General features: G+C 46.9%; 1 pseudogene; it reads right to left on the bottom strand.

The window, feature by feature from the left end:
* Positions 1-2,656: 2,656 nt before the first annotated feature.
* Positions 2,657-18,715, bottom strand: part of LOC111956934 (thread biopolymer filament subunit gamma-like) — a 39,324-nt pseudogene continuing 23,265 nt past the window's right edge.

Below are 18,715 nucleotides of genomic sequence, written 5' to 3'. Positions count from 1 at the left end.
AAAACTTAAGTGTCCTTATTACTATAACTTGATACAAATGTAAGTATATACTGAAAATCATGTACTGTAAACCCAATACTTACCTACAATACGCTACCACTATCGTTAGCTAATTGTTTGCTAAAACATCCAGTACAGCTACAGGTTCTCAACTGATACTTCATAAATAAATATGCATGATTTGAATCAGTGCAACAACAAACAAAAAATATCTAAACCTCATATAAATGGAAACCCCACATACAACAGGGTTGTCGTGGCAACAGTCAGTCCTGCATAGCGTGACAAAGTTTCACAGCAGTTGCAGGTGGGTTTGGTTGTGACGTTCTCTCTCTCAACTTGTTTACCAGTGGCTGTACTGTCTAGAACATTGTGCGGTGTGCTTTCTCTGGGGCCTTGCATGCCAAGAGCAGACCGCAAAAGCAACGATATTTGAGGAACAGGGTAGAGGTGACAGAGAGAAGCACACACTAACATTCTTACATGCTCCTCCCCTATCCTATCCTACTCACAAACAACAATTACGCAACTCAAATTTCAAATCGAAACACAGTAGAATGAGGAGTGCACTGACACTCACTCACACATCCACATATGAAAGGATGAGTTTTAAAAAATGTATTGAAAATAATAATAACATCTGCAAAACTTTATAATGTAACAGCATTAACACATAAGCACACATAAATGAACAGAGGGCCAGATCTAAGATGCAAGTCTAAAAATTGGGCATACATTGACAGAGAAGCTAGAGGGTTTGGTTAAAAGACTCACTTTAGTATCTGAACATCCACCGGTCCAGAGGTACCCTGGTGGAATCAGGTAAATTCAGATTCATCTGCGGATGTGAGTTCTGAAATCAGCGAGGGCTCTATGTGTTCTAGGTGGAAGAAGTGCGTTAATAAGTAGGGTTTAATAAGTACATTTAGCACAAGACTGCATGGAAAATTATGGGGAAGCACTGCTCTAGAACGCTGTCTTTTACAGCCAGGTCACCCATGATACAAGTCAGTATGCGATGTCCATCCATGTCTGAGGACCTCGGGAGATGACGTGGAACCTGTGAAAGCTGTTACCTTCAAGTAGGTTTCGGTTTTGCTAGGGCGTTGTGGACAGGGATGGCGGATGGGTGTAAGCAACTGCCTCTGATTCCAAAGGTTGCAAGTTCAAAAACAACTTTCTATCGCTGGATTGGTTGTTTTTGTTTTAAGCCTTCAGCCTTACCTTACCTTAAGGTAAGCCTTACCTTACCTTAACCATTTGGAGTTAATGCCTGATCTTAAGAATTTGGAGTTAATGCCTGAACTTAACCCTAACCTTAAAGATTAAGAGTTAATGCCTAAACGTAACCTTAAATACTTCTAAATGTGATGTTTGAGAAACATGGATGAACAGCTAATTCTGACATGAGACTGTGAGAGCTGGTAGGTCTTTGAGCTGCATGTGTATTCAGTTCACATTATATACATGCATATCTATGCATTTATTTTATATTGACTAATAGCCTGACATGATAACATGCAGAAGTATAATGTATATGTTTAATGGTGTCAGCATTGCATAACATGTTATGACACATTGAAGTCAAGATACCATATCAAAATGACTGACTGACCTGATATCTTTAACTTGAAAACCCCCTCCTCCTACTAGAGAAAGAGAGATATGAAAGGAAAATGGGGTGTGGGGATAAAGAAAGAGCACAGAAGAGATAGCAAGGGAGATAATTTGCTTAGCCATATTCACAACTTTTTACTGAAGATAAATGTGTAACCAATATCATCGGTTCTGCATACCCAGACCTCTTCACCCATAAAATACGTGAAATGAATCAATGTTATTTTACAAAGCTTTTTGCTTCTGCACTTAATACACAAAATGCTTAACAGTAACCCTGTCTAGACCCCCAAAGAGCAAGAATAATCACTGTGGAATGGAAAAAATCCTTAAAAGGAAGAAACCTTGAGAGGAGCCAGACTCAAAAGGGGAGGCCTAGCCTCCTCTGGCTGTACCAGGTTGAAGTTAAGAGTACATGATCATATAAGCCAGACAGTTTCTTCAGTTCAAAATGTACATTTGTCAATGAGATATTTGTTAAAAAAGACAAAATAGCTATTAAATAGTTCAGAGAAAGTATGGCTAGACAGTTTTCCGAATCAGCGAGGCAACCATTCTCCTACCCTGATGCTCCCTCTACGTGTGGAAACGTGCTTTTGTATCTAGCCTGGGCAGAAGGTAAGGGAGAGGCCCAGCCTGCAGGATGGAAATGTGAATGTGAGTGAGGGCTATGTCAACCCTACACTTCCCAGGACTCCTGCCCCCTACGGGCCAACTTGTGAAAACAGGTCAGCTCATGTGGTCCGGAAAGTCCCCCGGCGCTACTGATAAACCATCCGTCAGTTGGTCTGACTGGGCCATCTCCACAATGGATTAGTTAACATTTCTTGATAAATAAATTAGCCAGTCGAGTGGGTCCACATCAATTTTAAAGGTTGATATATGATTTGAGAGCACTAGAAAGTGTTTCTAAGATGGGTAATTCCCTTTGTGTTATATATATATATATATTACCCCAAAAAATTATAGTATTTTTTTTTTACTGTTGTGTAATACCCATTTGGGTCTCATTTTTTTTGTGCTACCAAAAAGCTACCTATCACTCAATGAAAGCCTCAATGGCCAACGTCAAGCTGGAGATCTGAGCATGGTACCCTGCCACACCCATGTTGAACAAGGACTGGGCTTCCGCAAAGTTCTGCTCCAGGGACATGTTCTGGAGAGCAGGGTAGAGAGAGCAGAGGAATGGAGGAGTGTGAGGGTGGCGATTCAGGACAGAGTAGGTTAGGAGGATAAAGGAGTGAGAAAGATTAAGGGAGACGAGGAAAAGGAGAGGAAAAGAGGGTAATGAAAGGGGACAGGAATGGAAAGAGGAGGGAGAAGAAAGAAGAACAGGAAAGCAACGGAAAGAAAGGAGGGGAGGGAGATTATGAACACTACACCACAGTATTTAGCGATATTAATCTGAAGAAACTGTGATTACAGTTTGCAAGTAACAACGTCACCGAATCATGAACTAATTGCTCGCGCCTGTGTGTGCTTGCCAACTCTGCAGGAAGACTCTGGAAATGTCGTTATAAGTCAGAGCCGAGAAAGCAGGCAAGGGGTTGTGGGGGAGCTGGTTCTCTGATGGACATGGGGTTTCGTAGCCCTCGCAATTAACCGGTTTGCACTCACTAATGGTGGGAGGTTGTCATTCGCTGCTGTGTATTGTGGCTGCCGACGAAGCGAGGTATTGAGGGGGAATTTGGGGAACCAGGTAAGATAGTGGGGTTTCTAGGATGGATAGCCCTATCCCCTGCGTTAGTGAGTTGCAGCGCACCCTTCTATTCAATGTATTTAATCAGGCTAAACCCGAGCATAGGTTACGGCATTTCTCTACCCTATTGTGGTTTTCTGCATTCAGTGATTAACCTGAATCCTAGTGTATCCTAGCTGTTGATCCTGTTTAGTCCATTGTAGATAATTCAGTGCACCATGGATACACTGTCTACAGCTTGCCATGCTGGCCGGCTCAACAGGGATGCACATACTCAGACCTCATGGAGGGGTCTCATCAGCTGGAGAAGTGAAGTGTTCAAATGTTCAATGTAATGTCTGTCCCATTTGGTCTTTAGCCTTTTAAAATACAGCGTGGGTTGTGAGGGGCAAGCAGAAAGGTGACTGCAGACTTTGTAGCTTAGTGGGCTGGGATCTATATTACTTTATCACGTGTGGGTCTTTTGACCGTGTGTATTTGGTTCCTGTTTGCAGGGAATTTGCATGTTTTGTAGAACTGCTATTTATTGGGCTAAGCTCTTATTTGCAGTGCAGTCACATGTTAGTATAACATTTTATCATAGCCTGCTCCTTATACCACAGTTTGTTTGTTCTTATAGGCCTGTTCAGGTTGAGTTGCATAGGCTCCCTACTAAGTCTCTCATGTACTCCATGCTGTCCTATGAATTTGTGTCTATTAAAGGTCCTTGTTTGCTACATCTGTATTAAGTTATGGTGTGTCGAAGCCTGATGCCAGACCATGTTAAACCTGTTAAAACAAAAGTTTTTGCAACATTTCAGTGGGAGATCATTCATTACAAGGTCGCCTCACTCAAGTTTCCCCCAAAACCATGRTTTGGTCAAACAGTAAAGTGCATTATCCTCATGATTCCTGTAATGAACGTGTCTGCCCAGCACCTGGGCCTACTGCTGTGATGAGCAAGCCACTTGATGTGCTCTCCAGCAGAGAGAAAAGATTATGATTGTATAACATTTCAAAATCCAATAGCAGGAAATGCATAGCTTTGGAAGCAACTGTTCTCAGCTTTCTGTGGGTATACTTTCGATTTGTCAACTCTTAATATTGAACTCAATAACAACTATTTTACAACCAAGATATTTGATATGGCTGCAAAGTTTWAAAAAAATAATAACTTTGCAGACTTCGTATCTGAAAGCCATATCAAATATCTTGGTTGTAAAATAGTTGCTAGAGAAACATTTTGAAATGTTATACAATCAAGTCTTTTCTCTCTGCTGGAGAGCACATCAAGTGGCTTGCTCATCACAGCAGCTCTCTTTTTAGGACATTTACTGTTAGATTAATACATGACTGCTAGTAGTGGGTATTTTAGTGTTAGCGATCTAGCTGTTTTGAGATTTCACTTCCTCGTGGTGAATAAGCCCCAAAATATGCCTGTTATTAGTGCACATAAAGATGTAGGCAAATTCATCTATTGAACAAAAAATGTAAACATAAAATATAACAATACCCTATTCTCAATCCACGACAATCACTGGATTTGGTTGCACATCAAAATATCTTGAATCATGTATTCCTGCTTGGACATGTTAGATGAAACTGGTTTCTTGATTAGCACATCCATCTCAGTAGTCTAAAGCACTGTAAATGTATAAAGTTAATGATTTTTTTTTTAAAGTATTGCATGAAGCTGCAGAAAACAAATGGTGCGACTAAATCATGGGCTGTTGCCACTGAAAATTGGTGGCACTGGAGAAACAGTTATTCCGGAGCCCTGTCAAGGTGTTTTTTATATCTTTATCTGCTGCAGAGTAATGTGTTCCTCTGCCAACTTGGCTGTGGGGAAGAAAGTCATGCAATAGGATGTTATACAGAAAAGTTTTAGGACAAGGTATAACGGATACGTTGGGAGTCGAGAAACAGGGGCAGTTGGTGACTTTAAGGCAATGAACATCGAACGATACAAAACAAGCGTATTGTCTGGACATGAAACACAACCAATACTGTCTGGGGAATGAACCTGAGGGAGTGACAGATATAGGGGAGGTCATCAGTGAAGTGATGGAGTCCGGGAGTCTCATAATGAGGCGCAGGTGCACGTAAGGATAGTGCCAGGTGTGCGTAATGACGGTTGTCAGAGCCAGTGATTAGTAAACTGCCGACGGCGAGTGTCGGGGAGCAGGAGTAGACCTGACATAAGGCTATGTATGTTTGTGCACATGGAAGTCAGAGATTTATATTAACTATAGGTTTATAAGTAAATAAAAATGTGATATGACTAAAGGGAATTTAGTTGACTAAAATGGCCCACTTTTTTTCCTTTTGACAAGAACTAGACAATTTGTATTCAAATGACAAATGTGACTTTGTTATATATTAGTCAAAATGACAGACCAGACTAAATCTAAAAAAGAGTGCCAAAATGAACACTGCTCTCGGTTGGTCTGCAAGCTTTATTACAGTATCTATTTGTATTATCAACTTGGTTGGTACAGATCTTGACAGCGAAAATCATCTGTTTCATGAAGGAACAGTTTATTTTCAACAGGAAAAAACATTGACTGCAACTGAATTGGTGCCCGTTTCCTCTTTGAAAGTTTGCCTTAGTACGTTCACAGCTGTGCGATCTGTGGCAGTAGGGACTTTCATACAGATAACCAAATACAAATTCAACCACTTCCTTTGTCTTCTGAATACTACTTCCTGACGTGATTTATCGTAAAGTCTGATCTGCTGGGTTTTGGTTCGATTATGAAAAATGTATAACTTTTCTTCAGTTTCCCAAAAAAATCACATTAAATGCATTATGAAATAATGACATTAAAATGATTTGACCTTTTTAATGGAAATTCAATTGCCAAAAATAGTGAGCATTCATTTTCCAAAACATTGAAAATATTCGATTGTCTCTGTCCAGTACACATCAGGTAGACATCAATAGGAATAAAATATTTGTCACGACTCCGACCGAGGCAGGCTCTCCTTCCCGTTCGGGTGGCGCTCGGCAGTCGTCGTCACCGGCCTATTAGCTGCCACTGATCCTTTTCTCCCCCTCCTTATGTGTTCATTGGTTACACCTGTTTTGTGTTTGTTCTTTATTAGTTGGGCTTTATCAGTCAGCTGGCCCGCCCGTTTATTTGTGCGGGATTGTTAGTGTGTAAGCTTGGTGTTTGTTCGGACTATACGTGTTTGTGTATGTTCGAGTTTGTTACTGGACTGTTTTCGTTCCCCGTGTCTGGGGCAGTTTACGTTAGAGCACCCAGTGTATATTGGGGTGGCCGAAGTTCTCCGTGTTCATTAAAGGAACATTGTTATTGATCCTCTGTTTTTCCTGCGCCTGACTTCGCACTCCGACACCCAGTCCTTACAGAATCCCACACCCACAAATGGAGTCAGCAGGAGCAGCGGCCAACCCTCTACCATCGATGGAGGAACGGGTGCTCCACCATACCACCGTTCTCCACCGTATCGGATCGGCTATGGATTCAATGATGGAGAGAATGGACCGATGGGAGAGGAGTGGTCTCCTCTCTCCACCTTCGGCTCCCCCAGCTCAGGACTCTCCATCCCCTGGCTCCAGCGCTCTCCGTCTTACACTCCCGAGGGATTATGATGGAGCGGTGGCGGGGTGCCAGGGGTTCTTACTCCAACTGGAACTGTACCTGGCCACCGTAAGACCCAYTCCCTCGGGAGCGGAGAGGGTGAGTGTCCTCTGGACACTCACCCTGGAGTGGGCGAACGCAGTCTGGAATGGCCCAGACTCAGCGAAGGAGCACTACCCAGAGTTTACCCGCCGTTTTCGTGCCGTGTTTGACAACCCTCCAGAGGGCCGAGCGGCGGGAGAACGTCTATTCCATCTCAGGCAGGAGAAGAGGAGCGCCCAGGATTACGCGCTGGAGTTCCGTACCCTGGCAGCAGGATCTGGGTGGAACGACAGGGCCCTTATTGATCACTACCGGTGTAGTCTCCGGGAGGACGTCCGCAGGGAGCTAGCATGTCGGGACACCACTCTTTCCCTGTATGAGCTGATTGACATGTCCATCCGACTGGACAATCTGCTGGCTGCCCGCGGGCGTTCGGAGAGGGTCCTGTGCGTTCCACCACCCAGCACCTCCGCTCCCATTCCGATGGAGTTGGGAGGGGCCGTGCCGAGGGGTACCGGAGGAGGAGGCTCCCCCTGCACCAGCTGTGGTCGGAGAGGACACACGGCCAATCGGTGCTGGGGGGGTCCATCTGGGAGTCGAGATGGCAGGCGGAACGCTTCTCGATCACCCCAGGTGAGTCAGCACCAAACTCACCCAGAACCCCCTGTTGGTCACATGTTTGTCTTAATTGTTTTTCTTAAATTATTTCCCTCTTCCCAGCATTCAGGCGCAGTCGATTCAGGCGCAGCTGGGAACTTTATGGATCGCGGACTCGCTCTTAAGTTAGGTGTTCCGCTTGTGCCGATAGATTCTCCCTTTCCCGTGCACTCCCTAGATAGCCGGCCATTAGGGTCAGGGGTGGTCAGGGAGACCACGGTTCCCCTGGACATGGTGACGCAGGGGAATCATAAGGAGCGTATCAGTCTTTATATTATTGATTCGCCTGCGTTTCCAGTGGTGCTAGGGATTTCCTGGCTGGCACGGCACAATCCTAAAATTTCGTGGAGACAGGGGGTTCTCCAGGGGTGGTCAGAGGAGTGTTCTGGAAGGTGTTTGGGAGTTTCCATCGGTGCCACGTCGGTGGAAAGTCCAGACCAGGGTCCCACGGTGTGCATTCCCCCCGAGTATGCCGATTTGGCAATCGCTTTCAGTAAAGAGAAAGCGACTAAATTACCACCTCATCGACCGGGAAGGGATTGTGCGATAGATCTCCAGGTAAATGCTGCGCTTCCCAAGAGTCACGTGTACCCATTGTCCCAAGAGGAGACGTTGGCTATGGAGTCATATGTCACTGAGTCTCTGGGACAGGGGTACATTCAGTCCTCCATCTCACCCGTCTCCTCAAGTTTCTTTTTTGTGAAGAAAAAGAGGGAGGCTTGCGTCCGTGTATTGATTATAGAGGTCTAAATGCCATCACAGTGGGGTTTAGTTACCCACTACCTCTCATTGCTACGGCAGTGGAATCATTTCACGGAGCGCAGTTCTTCACAAAACTGGATCTCAGGAGCGCGTATAGTCTGGTGCGTATTCGGAAGGGAGACGAGTGGAAAACCGCATTTAGTACCACATCGAGCCATTATGAGTACTGCGTCATGCCGTATGGGTTAAAGAATGCTCCAGCCGTTTTCCAATCCTTTGTAGACGACATTCTCAGGGACCTGCACGGGCAGGGAGTGGTTGTTTATATCTATGACATTCTGATCTACTCAGCCACTCACGCCGCGCATGTGTCTCTGGTACGCAAGGTGCTTGGTAGACTGCTGGAGCATGACCTATATGTCAAGGCTGAGAAGTGTGTGTTCTCCAAACGAGCCGTCTCCTTTCTGGGTTATCGCATTTCCCCCTCGGGGGTGGTGATGGAGGGTGACCGCATTAAGGCCGTGCGTAATTGGCCGACTCCGACCACGGTAAAAGAGGTGCAGCGGTTTTTGGGTTTTGCCAACTACTACCGGAGGTTTATCCGGGGTTTTGGCCAGGTAGCAGCTCCCATTACCTCACTGCTGAAGGGGGGTCCGGTGCGGTTGCAGTGGTCAGCAAAAGCGGACGGAGCTTTCAACAGGTTGAAGGCGCTGTTCACGGATGCGCCCGTATTGGCACATCCGGACCCCTCTCTAGCATTCATAGTGGAGGTGGACGCGTCCGAGGCTGGGGTAGGTGCCGTGCTATCACAGCGCTCGGGTACGACACCAAAACTCCACCCCTGCGCTTTCTTCTCGAAGAAGCTCAGCCCAGCAGAGCGTAACTATGATGTGGGGGACCGGGAGTTGTTAGCGGTGGTCAGTGCTCTGAAGGTGTGGAGACACTGGCTTGAGGGGGCTAAGCACCCCTTTCTCATCTGGACCGACCACCAGAATMWGGAGTWTATTCGGGCAGCTAGGAGACTGAACCCACGTCAGGCAWRGTGGGCCATGTTCTTCACCCGATTCCGGTTTACGTTATCGTATAGACCGGGCTCCCAGAACGTAAAGGCGGATGCACTGTCCCGTTTTTACAACACGGACGAACCTACTCCCATCCTTCCCGCCTCGAGGCTGATAGCACCAGTGGTGTGGGCGCTGGACTCGGACATCGAGCGGGCTTTACGGTCGGAACCCGCTCCTCCTCAGTGTCCGGCGGGGCGGAAGTACGTGCCGCTTGGTGTTCGGGACAAATTGATTCGGTGGGCTCACGTCCTACCCTCCTCGGGTCACCCTGGGGTGACGAGGACAGTGGGGAGCCTTCGGGGGAGGTATTGGTGGCCTACCTTGGCTAGGGACGTTACGGTTTATGTCTCCTCCTGTTCGGTATGCGCCCAGAGTAAGGCTCCTAGGCACCTTCCTAGAGGGAAGTTACAACCCCTCCCCGTTCCACAACGGCCTTGGTCGCATCTATCCGTAGATTTCCTGACCGATCTTCCCCCGTCTCAGGGGAACACTACGGTTCTGGTGATTGTGGATCGGTTCTCTAAGTCCTGCCGTCTCCTCCCGTTGCCCGGTATCCCTACAGCCCTGCAGACTGCGGAGGCATTATTCACCCACATCTTCCGGCACTACGGGGTGCCGGAGGACATCGTTTCTGATCGGGGCCCCCAGTTCACGTCCAGAGTATGGAGGGTGTTCATGGAGCGTTTGGGGGTCTCGGTCAGCCTGACCTCYGGTTATCACCCCGAGAGTAATGGGCAGGTGGAGAGAGTGAACCAGGAGGTGGGTAGGTTTCTGCGGTCGTATTGTCAGGAACGGCCAGGGGAGTGGGCGAGATACATCCCATGGGCCGAAATGGCCCAGAACTCACTACGCCACTCCTCTACTAACGTGTCCCCCTTTCAGTGTGTATTGGGGTACCAGCCGGTCCTGGCACCATGGCATCCGAGCCAGACCGAGGCTCCTGCGGTGGAGGAATGGGTGCAGCGCTCCAAAGAGACATGGAGGGCCGTCCAGGAATCCCTCCAACAAGCTAGTGGACGGCAGAARAGGAGTGCTGACCGCCACCGCAGTGAGGCCCCCGTGTTTGTACCGGGGGACAGGGTCTGGSTCTCGAYCCGAAACCTGCMCCTCCGCTTGCCCTGCCGGAAGCTGGGTCTGCAGTGTGTAGGGCCCTTCAAAGTCCTGAGGAGAATAAACGAGGTGTGTTATCGATTACAACTCCCTTCCTATTATCGTATTAACCCCTCGTTTCATGTGTCTCTCCTCAGGCCGGTGGTAGCTGGTCCCCTGCAGGACGGTGAGGTGCCGGAGGTCCCTCCTCCCCCTCTGGACATCGAGGGGTCCCCGGGGTATACGATACGGGCCATTCTGGACTCGAGACGCCGGGTGACGGGCCTGCAGTACCCCGTGGACTGGGAGGGGTACGGTCCGGAGGAGAGGTGCTGGGTACCGGTGGGGGACATTTTGGATCCGTCAATGTTGAGGGATTTCCATCGCCTCCATCCGGATCGCCCTGCACCTCGTCCTCCGGGTCGACCTCGAGGCCGGTGTCGGCGCGCTGCGGGAGCTGCGCGTCAGGGGGGGGTACTGTCACGACTCCGACCGAAGCAGGCTCTCCTTCCCGTTCGGGTGGTGCTCGGCGGTCGTCGTCACCGGCCTATTAGCTGCCACTGATCCTTTTCTCCCCCTCCTTATGTGTTCATTGGTTACACCTGTTTTGTGTTTGTTGTTTATTAGTTGGGCTTTATCAGTCAGCTGGCCCGCCTGTTTATTTGTGCGGGATTGTTAGTGTGTAAGCTTGGTGTTTGTTCGGACTATACGTGTTTGTGTATGTTCGAGTTTGTTACTGGACTGTTTTCGTTCCCCGTGTCTGGGGCAGTTTACGTTAGAGCACCCAGTGTATGTTGGGGTGGCCGAAGTTCTCCGTGTTCATTAAAGGAACATTGTTATTGATCCTCTGTTTTTCCTGCGCCTGACTTCGCACTCCGACACCCAGTCCTTACAATATTTCAAGTGTGCATATTACTTAGTTGCTATTTGATTACATTATTTTTCATTCCTTCAACACATAATCTCATCTCTGCTCAGGCAGTAGCAGACAGACAACATTCTCTGTGCTCTCCATACTGTACTGTCATCCTATTTAGCAGGGCTAGCCTGCTGACAATTTTACTAGTTCTTCATAGTAGATGAGGCACACTTTACCAAACTGTCTCTATCCCTCTCTGTCATCGTTGTGTAATTTCCTCTCATGCGGTCTGTGTGTATCTAACCTAACGTAGCAGGGTCAAAGTGCATCCATCTCTGTCTGAGCCGGAAAAAACAGGGTATTAGATTATGGTCATTGTAGTTAATTACTACGTTTCTGCGCTGAACTAGGTTGAATATTTGCTTAATGAAAACTACAATATCCTTCAGCCCAGCGTACCACATAGTTCTTGACATGATTTCTCTCATCAAAGATTTTATTTCGCTCTAGAGAAATGGTGCATTGGGCTCAAAAAAACAAAACTGAATGGAATTCATGTAATTGAACCGATGTCGGCCAATTAGTTTAGTAACCCCCCAAAAAATGAAATCTTGGTTAATCGCTCAGCACTACAGTGTACTGAAGAAAGTACATTTTTGTAAACAGTTGCTTTAGCTAGGAAACCGTGTGAAAAATGCTTTTGCTTTGTTGGTAAAGGCACATTTTGCACAATGTGCAAAGTCTTGCTAAGTTGTTTTTACTGTAGTTTTATCTTCTTCTGAAATTGACCTTGTGATCTTACTCTGGTTGGGATTCTCTATGTGGTAACAGTTCTACTGTGTCACTGTGTGGCGTTAGTGGCAGTTGTAGTCCACGATAGAACAGATAAACTGGGACTTTTCAAATCAAAATGTTAGGTGTCCCCTCCCACCCCCAAATCCCCCATGACTTTAATGTATGGAGATTACACCAGAGGTAGCCAATAATACATTATAGACAGGCCTCTACATTAATCATGCATTGATGTCAAAGAGACTTGCGTGAAAAAATGTCATGACGACTTCCTAACATGGATGCCGTATGCAGATTTCAAGTTGTGATCTTGGCCCATTGTGCATTTTTAGTGTGAGTTGAAGTAGCTAGATGGAGGGTCAACTCACTGAAGTGACCAGGCATTGGAACTCTAGACTGAGCGCCTGCAGCTCCTTCCAGGCCCCTGAGATTTCATTATTTGCCTCTGAGAYGGCCTCTGAACTCTTGGCAGTAGCTATCTGTATCTCTTCTATCTGCAAGAGGAGAGAGACGCTCCTTGTTAAAACAGTGCGTGACATGTATTGTTTACACTTTATTTTTCTACATTTACTTTGTTTGGGATTAGCTCATTTAAACAAGCACCATTTTATGACTTGGTACCTTGTAGTTACCACTCAGTATAGTGTTACTCTCTGGTAATCAGTATAGTGCATCAGAAGAATGCTTTGTTGCTGACAAAAACAGACACCAGGCAAAGGTATGCAAGTAGCTGGGTAGATACTGTAGGTGCAGTAAATTGTTGAAGTTAGCATAAGGTGCTTGCACACACCTTCAGTTTGTAGTAAGCGTCCGCCTCCTCTCTGTGTTACTGCACAGACTTCTCGTGCTCCATCCTGATCTTGTTGAGAGGGGTGGAGATGCTGAAAGACTTGTCTGTGTCCACCTCGATCATTGACACAGACGTGTCTATAGCCGTGGCTCTCAGTTTGGACTGCAGAGTGGACAATTCCTGTGTGGATAGATGATGGACAGTGATGTACAGAGTCAGGTATTTGCAATAAACACAAACATTTAGATAACCAGATATCAAAATAATGACACATTTACTATTCTCGTACGTTCTTAACGTAAAGACTTAATTCTCTGTACCTCCTGCATCTTGGTGACAAAGTCCAGTTCATTCTTCAAGCTTGTGTACTTGGCATCCAAATCAATACGTAATTCGGATGCCATATCTATGTCCAGGGGAAAAAGAGTGATAGTATATTTCAGCTACTGTACATCTACAAGAACATGCTGAACAAGTTAGAGGGAGAGAGTACAAAAAATTGCTCCACCGCCATCTTTGTTCTTCTCTTGACCTTCTTCATGGCTGAAATGTCAGTCCAGCTAAAACTTCATACCTTGCGCAAAGTCAAACCTGCAACATAACATGCAGCCAACCATTTTAATGTCAGGTATAGTACGGATCCATCTAACCCCAAGCTTGTCTATTGAGGGGCAAAATGAATCTGAGACTAGGATAAAAGTGTCATGCAACATAAAAGCTATCCTGTCAAGGCATAATTTCAACAAATTGAGGAATCTTAAAAGGTCACTGCTAACAGTTTTCAGATAGTTTTATCAACCCAACATAGTAATAACTGGTTGGACTCTCCTCAACTGCAAACACACAACAGATATACTAAAAAGGACAACAACAACTGAGATGAAATAAATATCAGGTCAACAAAAGAATAACAACCATATTCTACACATCCTTCGTTCAGTGTTCTCACTTTCTTTTTCCAAGCCTGGTTACAATCAGCTATCCATCGCAAATAAAAAATGAACTACACAAAACAGTGAAGCTAACAAGCACAATCAGTGGAGTTAATCTCAAGAACATGGAAGCGCTGTTCTTGGAGAGAGTGGTGAGGGCAGGAGCGAGAATTGCCACCGACCTGACACACACTCTCAACCAGGAGTACCAGCTCCTACCATCCGGCTGCCAATACAGAGTCCATCTTTACAAAACAGCCAGAGCCAAGAAATCATTCATTCCCACCAGTATGAGTAAATTGAATAAATGCCCCCCCCCAGAATTGAATTTTACCATGTGTTATCTGCTGTAGTTATTGCTTGTAATTGATGTATGTATGTATGCACCTATTGGTGATGATGTTTGTGAGAAAGGAACAAAAGGAACACACAAATAATAAGAATTATTATTCCAGAATTTTCAGTGACCGAGAATTTGGCTAAATAAGGATGGCCAATGTTACAACTTGATAGTTGTATTGTGCTGGTACTCTAGATTTCAAATATTTTCTGAAAGTGAAATTAGTTATAAGAAACGGACACTCACTTGGCTTTGAATTCGTGGGCCGTTCCCGCGAATGTTGTCCAGCTCGATCTCCAGTTTGATGGTGTCCAAGGTGAGCATCTCCAGGGCACTGCGATACTCGCCGAGCCTCGTACTCCGCTGTGGTGGTGCCCGGAGGACTCGGGCGACCCCGAGTCCTCCGGGTGTTCGTTGAGGCCGGACAGAGTGTGCTTCTCTACCTCCCGAGACCGCATGGGATCCAAAGCTGGGCACAGAGCGGTACCCAGCGTCATGGTGGTACCCAGCGTTTTTTCCCCCTTCCTCGCTATGGTGCATCCCATAGCGAACGCAGGACTGTCTATCAGGGCACTGCCTGAGCCTAAGCCACCACCCAACCCCAGCCCGGACCCCACTGCCTCCTATTCACACAGAAAGGCCCAGGCCACCACCGGCTGACATCCTGGAGGACCAAGCCATAGACAGGGACATGATGTGTGGTTGACGATCACAACACAGGCAGAAGATAAGAGAGAGAGATGCCTATGAGAGCAGACTCAAAAGCAAGCAGGTTTATATACTGTGGAGCCAGAGGGGGTTGAGGGAGTGGAGCAATGGGATGGGGATTGTACAACACAACAACTACCTAATGGGAGAAGTATGGTGTCCATATTAGGACATACACCTGCATGAAGTCAGTGATAAAGTGAGCTCCCTCGAGAAAGGACTGTCTTTCAATTTTACGAGCCTCTGAGTCGTGCTCAAAGTTTGACTGATTTAATAGAGATGTAAAGATGTACAGCAAGCTCTTTCAACTTATGCACTCTTAAATGATTTGACTAATCTTCAACTGTTTGAAAATAACAGCTTGCTTTGTTATAAAATGTACTGGATTTGATCACTTTCATCACCAAGTTAAGTAGCCTAATTAACACTCCATTAAAATAACTGCAAGTTTAACAGCTAGGTCAGTTATGGTATGCTTTTTAATGCTCAAGTTTGAATTTCGACCTTGATAATTGATATTATTTATTTTATATTTAACTAGACAAGTTAAGAACAAATTCTTATTTACAATGACAGCCTACCCCGGCCAAACCCTAACCCGGACGACGCTGGACCAATTGTGCGCCGCCCTATGGGACTCCCAATCCCGGCCGGATGTGATACAGCCTGGAATCAAACCATGGTCTGTAGTGATGCCTCTAGCACTGAAATGCAGTGCATTAGACCGCTGCACCACTACGGAGACCAAAATTAACTGTCTTACTTCAACACGATATCAGTTACTATAACTCTGTTATAAAATTGATGTGCAAAGAATTCAAAGGTGCCTTTTTTCCATGGCTGTCTACCCTCCATGCAATATGTCTAATTGGCTTCTCATTCCTGATGCTCATAAAATCTGGAATTCAGGTGGAGGAGCAGAGGATACTGCCTGGTCTTGATAGCCTCGGGATGGCATTTTTATGATGTCGATTTTAGGAGTCCGTCCAGGTAAGAGGGTGTAGCGTGCCTACCTCTCCATGCAGCAGATACAGCATACCTGTACGTTGTGTGAAAACATGTTTGCAGGGTTTCCGCTTAACCTAATGTTACCACCATAAGCTATCTGTGTAGCCGGCGCTTCACTAGCTAATCAATCATACTCCAAAGATTGCTCCTGTAGCGAATAGTATTGCTCTCATATATTGGAAGGTTGAATCCCACCTCATCAGTTAGCCTACATGTGCTCTTTGATACAAACATCTGGAAAGCATACATGCTGCCATTACTGGTAAATGTTTTCATTATATGTGACCTGCTATTCACCTTGCTATTCTCAAATGTGTTGATGGTTAATCCACTTATTTTGTATCTAACAAAGTTCAGAGTCCCCAAATGCTGATTCAATAATCTCCCTATTGGTGTGAGCCTGCCAGCAGTCAATTTCAGGACACCCTCTTCATTAGAGAAGTGAAACATTCTGTATTTTCTCCATCTTGATGAGACACATGACCTGCTCCTGCTGAACTCAATCTCTTGAACCAAGATCACCCGCTGTCCAATTATTGTTTGAGCATGTGGCAAAATGTGTTTTTTTTCTAAACTTGTAGACATTTTATGAGCTGAGTTGTATGTCTTTTGTTAGTAGTTAATGTTAGATTGCTATCGTTAGCATTTCTCTATCAGGATTCGCTTGCATTTGGTTAGCATTGAGTTTGTCACGCTGCTCGGCTAGCTATTTTCCTATTCGTGTAAATTGCTCATGTTGATGGTATTCGTGTTGTTTAACCATTATTCAGCTCTGTACTGTTATTTGAGTACATTTATATTTATTTTACCAGACAACCTGTAGTGGTTACTAACTTAATTTAATGTAAATAAACACTTTTTTTATTGTTCATGGTCCTTTGATCCCCTACATACAATGTCATTCCTTTTTGTCAGGCAGTATCCTCAGTCAGTGGTTCACAGCCCATCCAGCAAATCAACTGGCTCTGTGAAAGTTACCAGAACATTTGTTAGGTCACGGCAAATGTTCTCATAACACAAAACTGTCCAGTTATGCTGATGTTTATAGAATGCTTTATTAAACATTAGCCTAATGTTGCAAGAACATTCCCAGAACACATTTAGTCTGTTCTTTAAAGGTCCCCAGAATGTTTCATTATGTTGTGGGCACAGTCTGGTGGTGTCACGATCGTCTTCGGGTGAAAGAGAGGACCAAGGCGCAGCGTGATATAAATACATTCTTCTCTTTATTAGAAGAAGACAAACGAAACGAACACTATACAAACTAAAACAAAAACAACAAACCGACGACCGTSAAGCTATAATATACAAATAAGTGCAGACACTGGCAACTTACACATAGACAATCACCCACAACCTACCTAATGACTATGGCTGCCTAAATATGGCTCCCAATCAGAGACAACGATAGACAGCTGTCTCTAATTGAGAACCAATCTAGGCAACCATAGACTTACATAAACACCTACACTGAACACAACCCCATGAACTCTACAAACATCCCCTAAACAATACAAACACCCTAGACGAGACAAAAACACACAAACATCCCCCATGTCACACCCTGACCTAACTAAAATAATAAAGAAAACAAAGATAACTAAGGCCAGGGCGTGCGTGACAGTACCCCCCCCCCCCCCCCCAAAGGTGCAGACTCTGGCCGCAAAACCTGACACAGAAGGGGAGGGTCCGGGTGGGCCTTCCTACGGCGGCGTCTCGGGTGCGGGACGTGGACCCCACTCCACCATAGTCAATACCCGCTTAGGTGGCCTCCCAGGAACGAGACCCTTGCAGCGAGTCCTGGACTGAAGACCATCGTAGAGGCGCCACTGGACGGAGGACAGCTCCGACTGAGTGGTAGCCGGACTGAGGGCAACTCTGGACTTAGGGCAGCTCGGACTGAGGGGCAGCTCCTGACTGAGGGGCAGCTCATGACTGAGGGCAGCTCCGGACTGAGTGGCAGCTCCGGACTGAGTGGCAGTCCGGACTGAGTGGCGGCTCCGGACTGAGTGGCGGCTCCGGACTGGAGGGCGGCTCAGACTGGAGGGCGGCTCATGACTGGAGGGAGGCTCATGACTGGAGGGCGGCTCTGGCAGCTCCTGACTGGCGGGCCGGCTCTGGCGGCTCCTGACTGGCGGCGGCTCTGGCGGCTCCTGACTGCGGCGCTCTGCGGCTCCTGACTGGCGGGCGGCTCTGGCGGCTCCTGACTGGCGGGCGGCTCTGGCGGCTCCTGACTGGCGGGCGGCTCTGGCGGCTCCTGACTGCGGGCGGCTCTGGCGGCTCCTGACTGGCGGGCGGCTCTGGCGGGCTCCTGACTGGCGACGGCTCTGGCGGCTCCTGACTGACGGACGGGCTCTAGCGGCTCCTGACTGACGGACGGCTCTGACGGCTCCTGACTGGCGGACGGCTCTGGCGCTCCTGACTGGCGGCGGCTCTGGCGGCTCCTGACTGGCGGGCGGCTCTGGCGGCTCCTGACTGGCGGACGGCTCTGGCGGCTCCTGACTGACGGACGGCTCTGGCGGCTCCTGACTGGCGGGGCTCTGGCGGCTCCTGACTGCGGACGGCTCTGGCGGCTCCTGACTGACGGACGGCTCTAGCGCTCCTGACTGACGGACGGCTCTGACGGCTCGGACAATAAATCTACAATCTACCTGAAATAGTCTTATGGTGACATCCAGGTCAAATCCTTATTTTATGCCACATACAAAGACTAATAAACAGCACTACAACAGGGCGGTAGGAGTGAGAGCTCCCTCTGACGGTCGGGACAGACGGGCGGCTCTGACGGCTCGGGACAGACGGGCGGCTCTGACGGCTCGGCTCTTCTTTTTT

This window comes from Salvelinus sp. IW2-2015, linkage group LG32 (assembly GCF_002910315.2).
Source record: "Salvelinus sp. IW2-2015 linkage group LG32, ASM291031v2, whole genome shotgun sequence".
In the NCBI taxonomy this organism is placed as follows: domain Eukaryota; kingdom Metazoa; phylum Chordata; class Actinopteri; order Salmoniformes; family Salmonidae; genus Salvelinus; species Salvelinus sp. IW2-2015.
Note: the sequence above shows the minus strand (reverse complement) of the source record. Positions and strands in the feature narration are given on the sequence as shown.